Raw genomic sequence first — 12,217 nt, 5'->3', positions numbered from 1 at the left:
ACCAACTCATCCACACAAGTTGGACATCAATTTTAAGTCCTTATCCGAGATGTCTAGGTTCTACCAAAAGAACATGAGCGAGGAGTGACTGGAATCAGCGCCGATGTTAAGGCTGGAGCTAGCGACGCCCCTGCCTTACCGCTCGGCCACTCGACCTGTCTCTTATACACATCTAGATGTGTATAAGAGACAGCCACTCGACTTGCTCTCTAGAGAGAGCATCAACTCATTTCAGTACAGCGTTTTAACATAGAAAAATTACTATTACAATTTCTATTGACAACAAAACAAAACAAAATTAATAATTTACAAATTTTCAGTAAAAAATTAATAAGCAAGATCGGATGTCAGAGCGGCTCACTATTTAAAACATTTCTTAATAAACACACTAGTTACAGTGAGATATGCTACTAGTTAGCTGTGTGTTATGGAAAGAAATAATTTTGCACGTCTAATCGCAGGGGTATCATTGGTAAGAGGTATCTATGGTTAGGTGATTTAATTTAATGAAAAATGTTTTTCATATCTTTATTTAGCCACTATTTTCTTTAACTTGGTTTTGCCAAGAAAGTTCATATGAAGTTAATTCCTAGGCCAGGAGCTAGCTCATTTCTGCGTCTTTAGCCTATCGGAGATAAAAGATTTACTAATCTTCTTGTAATTATCACTTCTATAACTTTTGGAGTCCAATTAACAGCCCCTCCTTCAAAGCATGGGCCTCGATCGGTGGGGACACGTCACAAAGTAGGCCGGGGGGGGGGGGGCATCATATCAATTCCCCTCCCCACTTTTTACCAATCTTTTATAGTTAAAACCCCATTTTTCAAAGCGAGTGGAATACACTGTCGTGCCATCCATTCGATGCCGCAAGGCACCTGTCATGAGATCATGGACAAGGACCATGAAATAGTAGGCCACTGGCCCGAGCCACGACCTTTGAGGACTCCTCCATTCAAAGCGGTCCAGCCGGCCAGACAAAATATATCTAAGTCTTAATGCTCTGCAAAACGATTTCCACCCCAGTCAACTTTAACACAAACTCTGGGTAACGTTTCCTAAAGCTGAGAAGTGACCATGACCTGCCTAACATCCATCGTTTTGTACCCTGCCAGGAGGTTCCGCCAAACCAAGATTATAAATTCTGTATAAGAGCGTAGAGGAAATTGAAAGTAAAAAGCATGTAATTTTATGTCTACACCGGCCATAAGACTCCTACCAAGAGGTAGAGACCTGCACAAAAAAGAAGAAAAAAAAATTTTTGCGAATAAAATAATAGTAAAGATGTGCCTACAGATCTCCGTGTGGCCCGCCAGTACTATTGAAGGGCGATACTGTGCGACACAAGAGGACACAAAAAGAGCGGTTACGAGAAGATTAGATGAAGATTTTATGATGTATGCAATCAACCTGTCAAGATGTGGCTTCTGGATCAGCAAATGCTGTCTTATATATGATAAAATCGAGATGGTTTCAGTGGCAAAGTTGATTGTTTCTTTAGATGAAAGGTCATTTGAATTGAAACTCACTTATTGGACTACATTACTTAAAAAATCGGTGGGGTATGAAGAGCCGAAAAAGCACGAAAACTGGAATTATAATGTAAGGCTTTATACAAAGACAGACAGTACGGTACATAAAACATACCTGGATAACTGGAACTTTTTATGGTAACTTGACATGCCGTCAAACGACAACCAATTCAAAGCCAAACATATTTGTTGCTTAATTTTTTTTATTTTATAAAATCAACAGGTAGAATTAAACTTTAGATACTAGGCCAATGTAATAAGCTATCACCTGATATTGAAGTTGAATACCCTTACCTTTATTAAAGTTGAATCGGAAGTACATTCTTTCGTATACCTTTATCTTTTGATCTATTCGCTAAAAGTGAGGCATTAATATTACCCTATTAATTGCTAATTGGTATGAATACAAAGTAAAGTCCGAAGACATTCAGGTGCTGAGTAAGCAGTAAACAGAGAAACAATACCCTTGTATTTTTTGGAAAGTGACTGCATTCTTCAACATGTTCCATTTTGCAAACGGGACCAACGGTTTAAACATCTCTTAATATTTATGCTTGCATTTCAACCCTCAAGCCGAAACACAGAGAGAGCAGCGGGTGGAATGGAACCGGGTACCAAAGGTTAACAAAATTAATGATCTCCATGATTCAACGCTCAATTGCAACCATTAGTTTCAGCCGACAAAGTATGCTGCTCTCCAGTACATAGGACTATTATTTTTACAAATTATGAGACTCTAAATTATATTAAACGGTTAAACCCCTACATTAACGGAGCTTCCGAAAATTCACCCCTGGACCACTGCCTAGCCTTCTGCCCTACACGTCCACACCGTAAGCCATAGGCGGCTCCCAGTTCAATTAATACATCTGCTCAAATTTCCCACCACCCTCATAACTCCGTCGGCCTGAAATAACTTGTGGTCTTTTGTTTTACAATCATGAAACTACTATAATCGTAGGTTCGGGTCTGTACTTCTTAGAAAGAAAAAAAGAAGAAAAAAATATATCACACAGGCCATTAGTTTATTTTGGAATTGTCTTTCAATACCGTGCGTTAAGAACATTGGTTTCACCCACTAGACCGATCCACCAGAGGGTTGTCAGAAAAACGACAGAAGATTTTTTTTTTAAAGCGGGAAAATGTGAGGTTAATGGTGGATTCAGTTAAGAATTTTTAAAAAATAAATTAAGCTAAGGAGAGTGATCTACATCTACACTACATTTTTCAAATTGGCCCCACCCCCATTTAAACCCTCCATTAAACGTGCGCCCTGGGGAATGATGGTTCGCCTCTTCTGATAGTAGTTGAATATATGCGTACAATGGTCGTATGCATTCTAAAATTACTCGTTGCCGCTGGTATGAAAAGTGTACGTACTTTACTCAGAGATGTAATGAGGGTAAAATCATTAAATTATGTCAGTTTCGGAAGTATTTAATTAGGAATGACAAATGAGTCAAGGATCCGTTTGTTTAATTGTCTAGCCAATATACACAGCATTGGAGATAGAATGATGAATGGCACAAGCCCAAGGGATTACTTTGCGTGCTAGCAATTTCAACCTCACTGTACTTTCTGTTTCCGCTTTATACTTTAACCAGGTACAAATCCAATAACATTGGCAGATCGGAGGGTGGAGAATGAGTGCACCTCCCGCCAGCATGGGCACAGACACGTTCCCCCGGCCCCACATAATTTAAGAGGAGGGGTTGGTTTCCCCCACCACTTTTCGGCGGCAATGTGCTTTCATAAGTCAAAAAGATGCCTAAAAATGGTTGAAATCAACTGCATAAATGACCCTGGTTTTAAGAAATAGCCCTGTACAGCCAGAATACATCTTCTTATAGCAAGATAAAGGCATCTCTGCCCACAAATATAAAAATATACCTATACACGATTTGAATGTGCGTGCCTTTATTATAATTTTAGAACTATGAGGGAAAAAAATCTTGTAAAGATAAGATTGGTTTTCGGCATATGAAGTAGGTAAAATAAAGTAAATCACATCAAAGACAATTAAGTTTTATAATCTGTAGTGCATCACAAGGATTAATTAGATCTCTAAGGTTGCCGAAAATCCCTAATAAAATTGTTGAACTCTGCCCAAGGGAGTAGATGAATTTAAATCAATCTTGCTTTTTCCTTTATTTTATTAATTATTTGTTCCTTTTTACTAATAAACAATAATTTTATAGAAACAAAAAGTGGTTAGTAAAGTTAATTATCAGATGACTGTTAAAATAATTTATTATAACATCCTAATTGTAGGCTTAAGGTTTTTAATCTTATTAATGTTATATTATCATTATTATTATAATTATTATTATAATTATTATTATTAGTATTATTATCATTAATGTTGTTCTTATGAATTATAGTTTCGGATGACAGTTAACTCAATTTACTTAGCATCTTAATTGTTGGCTTATTTAATCCTATTAATTTTATTTATTATTATTATTATTATTAATGTTGTTTTTATAAATTATAGTATTAGATGACAGTTAAAACAACCTATTTTGCATCTTTATTGTAGCTTACCGGTTTACTCCTATTAATGTAATATTATTAAAGTAAGTAGATAAGGATTTATGTACAATAAAGTAAAGTACAGACATCAAGGACAATGTTTTAAAGTTCTATTTTCAATGGTACATCACACTGAAAGATCATAAGAAATTTGTTGGCGCTTCATTTTGACAGTGATGTGATGATGATGATGATGATGATGATGATGATGATGATGATGATGATGATGAATTTTTCTATGAAAGAGTGTATTTCCGACCTCTAGAGGTACAATTTACCCAAATTTTCGCGCCTCAGCCCCATCCATGGTGGGCTGAGATGGGTGTGGGTAAAGTACATAAAAGACAATGTTTTAAAGTTTCATTTTCTATGGTACATCACACAGATTATTTAAATCTCTATGACTGCCGAAAATTTTAGATAAAAATCGTTGGAAATTTGTTGGCGCTTTATTTGAACTGTAATGGTGATGATGATAAATTTTACTATATACTGTAAGAGTACCATTTCCGGCCATCTAGACTTACTGTTTCCCCAAATTTTCGCACCTCAGCCCCAACCATGGTGGGTGAGGTGCATCTGGACTCACGCTTTGAAGTAGGTAAAGTAACCTAAATACATCCAAAGATAATGTTTCAAAGTCAATTTACTATGGTAAATCACGTATTTTTAATTAGACCTTGATTGCAGAAAATCGCTGATGGAACATGGTGCTTCTTTGTTGGCGCTTCATTTTAAATATAAGGGTGATGTGATGATGATGAATTTTACTATATAAAAGTGTCATTTCCGGTCATCTAGAGAGTACTATTTCCTCAAATTTTCGCTCCTCAGCCCCAACCAAGATGGTTAATCCAACAGATCAGCGCTGTTGCCAGCCAGCTGTCAAAAATGCTCTTTACATGCAAGCATTTAATCATTAAAGCGAGGTTAAAATGGATAAAATTCTAGAGCTTTGATGGGGCGTAGGAAGCTCCGTAGTAGATAAAGGAACACCTTCAATCTACCCGCTCGGATAAAACGTTTCTTCCACACCGACGTTGGTCAATATCCACTCGCCACTTGCCAATTCCCCCTACCTAGACAAAAAGCATGGATTCGTCACTGAATCATAAGGCATGCGCATAAATACAGATCCAGTCTCACTCAAACCGGCTATGATAATCTGTAAATTAAGTTTAAAATGATTATGAGAAACTATGATATTGGCTATTTTGAAAGCTTGTACATTGTGGTTCGAATCCAAAGTGATCTGATCTTATTCGCTGCTCATGGTCCGAATAATTAACTGTGATTTAATATATAATTTAGACCTTTGCTGGTGTTCCACTAAATCTGATGTGTTTCGACTCAATTTAGTTTAGTTATATTAGGCCTACAGAAGATTCTGTGCTGTGTCGCATATCGATGCAGTTCGACTGATGTTGATAGTGCCTGACCGGACCTGATGGTGTGTACCAAAAATTGACGTGCGACTGAAGTTGATACTGCCTGTCTGTAAAATGTTCCAAAGAAGTTCATAACTTTAACTGTCGGACTCAAGTTGATGGCCGCATATTTTAATTGTAAATCGCGTATATGTTCGACTAAAACCGTTGTTCGGGGTGTGCAAAAAGAAGGAGATAACATGAATGTGATATTAAGTTAAATGAGATGAGCCATGTTTCCGGTTGGTAATGGAATTGAAGGCTGATGGTGCGTACTCGTTGATCAAGGTTATTAACATAGTTTCAACGCTGAAGCGCTTAATGGATACGACCATAAAGAGATCTTGTTTTGGAATCTATTACACAATCTATTACACGAAGACGGCTCGAACGACTTATTGAACCCGCTGCAGATTTATGGCAACATTATCGCAGAAATGGGATAAAGTCTTGATAATAAAATAGCTCTCTCCTTGCGCAACACGTTGTTACGTAAAAAACGAGCTGACAAACACTGTACAAGTCTTTAGACCTGATCTTATCTTAAGTAAAACATTTCCAAATGGCATCAAACTTACATGTTGAAACATAACGTCTTCTGGTCCTAAACAAGCTGATGATTAAAAAGTAATGATAGAGTTAATTTACATATTATTGCATAAAATCCATTTGAAAATAAAATACCTTTATGAGACATACTAAAGAAACAGCACACACTATGTTTGTATTATTCTGTAATCTGAAATACAATACAATATGTACATAATACATTCATGTTGTTACATATTAAGCATTTTCAGGGTCATTATTGACGTTGTTTTATATTGTTTATTTTTAGCCATTCCGACCCTCTTAATAACATTTGTTTAGGCCTATGTACTTATTGTTATTGCCACTACCACTGACACTAAATCTATAAAGTTAGGAGGGTCGGAATGGCTAAAATTAGATAAACAATATAAAACAATATGTACATAAGGCCTCTATAATTATTTTTCCGTCATTTAAAAAAATATATTTTAGGTACTTTAACTGCTAAATGAAATGAATGTATGATCATACAACAGTCTATTATCTACTATCTTATAATAAAAATAGTTATCCAATTGTATAATTAATATGCATTGGAAATTTAAGCTGTTGTGATAAGTTTCAAAATCATTGAAACTTGTTGCGTCTGTCGTCTCATTAAATCCAATGCAAATGTGCAAAATGTGAATATTACAGGTATATGAACGCTCCCAGCATGTACTAAATGCACTTTTACCGTGAAGTTGTCAAGTTAATTTTCTTAAAATACACCAAAGCCTATATTTAAGATATTATAACATGTTTGTACTCTGAAATATCTTGAAGAATAATTATGCTAAACCTCAGGGAAGATTCGAACGTTGCGGCAAATAGCGTTCAATGTTCTCCTGAATTCCATCAACTGAAAATCTGAGGGTGAAAAAAAAAATAGACATAGGCCTATCATAAATTATAAAATACATAAAAATCTTAACAAACATCTGCTCATAACCATTGTCAATCATGCGTTTGGTTTGCATTTTTTTCATTATTTGCCCTTTTATCCGGGTTTGAACCATGGTCTTCAACGAAAGAAGCAGGAACAATATTAATGGCAGATTGTGGTGATTTCAATCGCATGTGTTGCGGCAATCCATTCTATAAGGTTTTATGCTAAATTATTGTTAAGAAAAGTAAAATTAAAACCTTGCTCCACAGTACTTTTTACATGTAAATGGTTTAGTCTTTGAAATCTGGCCATTTTCTTCCTAAAAACATTATGTACATGGTGCAATATGATATTCTCTTCTTTAGTATTTACATTAAGAGATGTTCTAATGAGATTAGATACTGAAATATGATACAATCAAACAAAAATTAATCAAAAGTGTTTATGACATTAAATAAATCACGTTCAAGGCATCGAATTTCAGTTTATTTAATACGATCTTAACTTTTTTTGTAAGAACATCCCAAGACATTGCCGGAATATTTTATATTTTATTGTACTTATTATGTATATTACAGCTCTCTCAACCAACCCCGCCATTTTATTGAGCTTATGATTTAGATTTTGAAAATAATGGAGATCTTACAACTATTGTTTTAAGTATGAAAAAGAAATGATATTTCAATTCTTTTTTTTCAACGTTCATCGATTATTTATTTATTTATTTTCCATTAATATATTTTTAGAATCATAATTTATGGCTTATCTCAATCCAGAGAGTAAACAAAGCATTGGCATAATTATTTCCCTGGTCACTGAATACTGAGTTGGCAAATCGGCGCATTATGTTTTTTTTTGCAAGTTTCTCTGCTCCCTGAAGAAACGTATTCCTAGTCATGTTGCTTTGCACTCAACCCAGACGTTCAGTGCCATACCATCCTACCAGGTACCCATTTACACTCCTGGGTGGAGAGAGGCAAATGTAAGTAAGAGCCTTGCCCAGGGACACAAGCAATGCGACGAGCGTCAGTCTCTAACTCCCGACCTCACGATCAGAAGTCCAATACCTTACACGCTCCTATATTTATTACATTAAATTTGAAAGATCGCTGTCTGAAATTTGCACCAGACACCTGACCAGATCTGAATATTTTTTTCTCACAAAAAAATTATACTTGATAATATTCTGTAAGCCAACTTGGAAATCTGAAGTATTCTTCTATACTTTCTAACCTTCTTTCTGTCGTCTGCTGAAATCTATTATTAGAATTGATAAATTAGCTCATGCATTAATTGAATACATGTTGTAAGTTCAATTTATATCGATATTAATTGGTAGACAGTATTTATAAACATTCTGTCATTTATTTGAATTGTTAATGGATGTCGAGAATAGATTTCGTAGAATACTTTTAGTTCTAATGTGACAATTAATTGTCTAAAATTGCCGCAAGCGTATATCTTTCGCCAGCATTACCATAATGGCCTATATTTCGAGAATTAATTCTGTGCTGAACTCATGAGTTCACAGTAAATAGGTTTGCCCAGCAAAAAGAAAAAAAAGAAAAAAACTCTGTTAGGCCTATACTACTATTAGGACTACTATTAGTAAATTTGTAACATTGGGCAAACATTGTTTTTCTCGTTACTTATTAGCTCGTGTGATATTTTCTTTAAGATGTTTAAGAAGAGAAAATTATTATATAGCTAGGGTGTAATCAATATCTTAATTTAGGCCTGGTATTGCGTAACGACCATAAAACTTGGTTTCCATACATTTGCTAAACGCTATCACTGACAGCTTTCGGTTGTGCTGATTGGTCGGTCGAATCAGGGAGCCTTCCAGTTTGCGTCGGGGACTACTTCTACGCACTATGAACAAATGCCAATTGGAACCCTAGCGACAATGTACCGATTTTAAGAAAACCAGGCTTACGAGAAATCAATTTATTACATTATTATTTTTTATTTTTTATTATAAAATAGCAATATAGGCATATTATTATCAATATTATCATTATTTTATTATTATTATTATTATTATTGGCATACCATTATTGTGAGCCTAATGTATTGTTGTTAAGTTACATAATACAAAATAAAAACACAAAAGATAATAAATACTTAGCTAGTAATAAAATATACTTTTTTTTCTTTTTAAAATTTTCCTGCAAATGTTATTGAGCAGAATATATTGAGATTTTAATATTATTTTTACTTTCATTGATTTTTTTTATTCAACTTTGATGTTTTGTTGTATAAATTGACTTTTTAATGCCATGCTTTTAATTGTTGTACTTTTTGTAATTGTATTTGTAACTTTTCAAACTTATACAATAATTGTCATAATTAAGTTAGAACAGAAAATGTTACCATAACTAGGATATTTGGGTACTAAACAACTGTTTAAACTCATTGTAAGCATTTCTAGAGTAATGTTATACTGAGCATGTATGATTTTTGAAGTTAGGAGGATTAAAAGGTCGAAAACTCTCTTAATTAAGGTATTAATCAAAAATTTTAAATCCACAACGAGAAAATGTGGAAGAAAAATTTAATGATTCAATGAATCTGGTAATGTTTAGTCATAAATGTTCTTTTTTCACTTCGATATTGTGTCACACTAGAGCTAAATCCAATTTCCTTAGGCTATTTCCAGTGATTTGAGAACATAAAATTATTATCATAGGGCTACCGTCAAGTTTAACATGTTGTGTTAACATGATGTTTTTGAACTCGTGAAAGCAATGTTAATGTCGTCTTCAATCTTTGAACCAGCTAATCATCTTCGTATCCAACCGCTTCTCGTTTTATTAAGTATTCGTAATCTGTCACTATTGAAACAGGAATTTGTAACAGTGATATTCGACCTCTGGGCAAGTTTAAATTACACGTGAGTGTTTTTTTTTTTTTGTTTTTTTGTTTTTTTTTTCTTTTTTTGGCGTAAATATAATCACACGTGATTTGGTATTCTTAAAAATCTTTTAGCATCTTATTAGCAACCATCTTCACATCGCGGATTTGCAGAACAGAATTTGCTCCTAAGAATAACATCACCACTATGAATACGCCTAATACATTCGAGCACACTTAGAATATCAAGAGAAGCCAACATTCTACAGTGTCATTTATTGAAAAACAGGAATGAAAATAAACCTAAGCTATATGGTTATATTAATGACCACACGTCGGAAGCGATTCATCAAAAATAATTATTTAAACTATGATATATATCGCACTGTGGAATTAACTCACACGACTGAGCATTCTTACCAGCTCAACCACTGTATGGGATATCACCATGACGAATGAACCGAACCCCTACAAAATTACACAACTACATAAAAAAGAAAAAATAACTACAAAAAAAATAAACTACATCACATTAAATAAAACATTATTTATAGAGTGAGTATTGCAATAGCTTGAGAGCGGGTTCCATGTTGTAGATGTTTCTCTATTCATGTTTTAATAGGCCTAACATTTAGCTTGTATAAGCAATAATAAAACACTGCCTACACAGTACCGCAGTAGAGGATTATTGTTTGTATAGGTATAGGCTACTATCCTTCTTACGGATTCGGTCTTGTCGAATATACTACTCTCTGGACCCATTTCAATCACTATAGGCCTACTCAACCATGTCCAGTTGGAACATTGGGACCATCTTGTGGCTAAAAAAATTTTTTTTAAGTGATACGGTAAAAATATTAGGAAATCTGTAAAGTGGATTTGATATCGTGTATATACAGTATAATTAAATGAACGCCATAATGAATTAGGCTTTGCGGGGAATTGTAAAGTAGATGGTGGGGGTGGGGGGGAAGGTCGATGGTTAAGTGAGGGCGCTAGATCGCAAAATAAGATGATAATGGTGATTTTTTGTACGGTACTTGAGCGTAATTTGTTTTCTTCGAACATTTCCAGTAGAGGTTGAGTGGGGGGGGGGAAACGGGGTAGCTTGTTTCGTTTTTTTTTAAGTTGAGAGTACGGATTTCTCATAAAGTTAATATCTTACTATTTTATGCGAATTTGAAGTGGTTAGTAGTATCAAAGAAATAACAAATTTCCAATGTGATATTGGAAAAATGTTATCTATCTAGTTCCGACTATATGTACTAGCAGTGGTAGCAACGAGTTCTTAAATAAAATACTTGTTGGTGAATTCGATGACATAAAAAGTATCAACTTCAATAATTGAATAGCTGAGTGATTGTCTTTGGCAGGGCCCAATATACGGGCGCCTACAAACCAGTCGAGCCGTGGTCAACTCAGCAGGAACGTATCTGAAATGGAGTCAAGGGGAGGCGTAGGGTTGATTAAATAATTAAGATGGGCATTTAAATTGTAAGACAGATGAGAGACAGTGAGAGAGACTATTAACATTCCCCATGATGGACACGTCAACTAAAGTGGTTTACATTCTTTCGTAGATAGGCCTACTCCGTCTGTATACATTTTAGATATTCATGGCTCAAGTTCGATAAATTTAATATCATTTTGTCTCATAACTACAGACAGCACTCTCGTTATTAATTAAACCCTAAAAGTGCATTACCAAACATTCGCAGTACAATATGGGTTATCATGTTACAAGCGAACTAGTTCATTGATTAAAACAATTTAAAAACGTTAATAATTTTGAAATATTGTACGTTGATCATTCGGCAGTGCAGAAACATTTTCGTATTTCTGTCATCTTCATTAAGGGCCTATGCCTGAATTATAGGCCGATATCATGTTACAGAATGGGGTATGTGGTTGTGTGTTTCTTCTACTAACGCATTGTTCGCTATATTTGGTTTAATTGAAACTTAAAGAGTATAAAGTAAGTACAGTAACTGTGTTACATAGGCATATAACATAAAAAAGAAGCAACAATATCTTAAAATAATCAAGCTCATTTAAATCGAAGCAGGTAGCATCAAGTGACAATAGCGAATAAATTCATCTGGATCGGAAAACGTAATGACTTTCATAATGTAATATGTCGTTAACCAGCGAAAGCTCGAATGAAATAAGTTCTATCAACGTGTTTATCGATAAAAGAAATCGGATCATCCAAAAAAACAACTCATACCATATCAATTGACAATAAGGTCAACTATAACAAAATAAGCCCTACTGATTTTTTTTTCTCTTTTTTTAAATTTTTATTTATTAGGACTGATTTTTACTGTAGAAGCATGGAGGAATTAGGTTACCTATTTCCTCCATGGTAAAATTATTATTATTATTATTATTATTATTATTATTATTATTATTATTAT

This window comes from Anneissia japonica, unplaced genomic scaffold (assembly GCF_011630105.1).
Source record: "Anneissia japonica isolate Jap-2015-1 unplaced genomic scaffold, ASM1163010v1 scaffold287798_len100336_cov166, whole genome shotgun sequence".
NCBI lineage: Eukaryota > Metazoa > Echinodermata > Crinoidea > Comatulida > Comatulidae > Anneissia > Anneissia japonica.
This window is presented reverse-complemented; position numbering follows the sequence as displayed.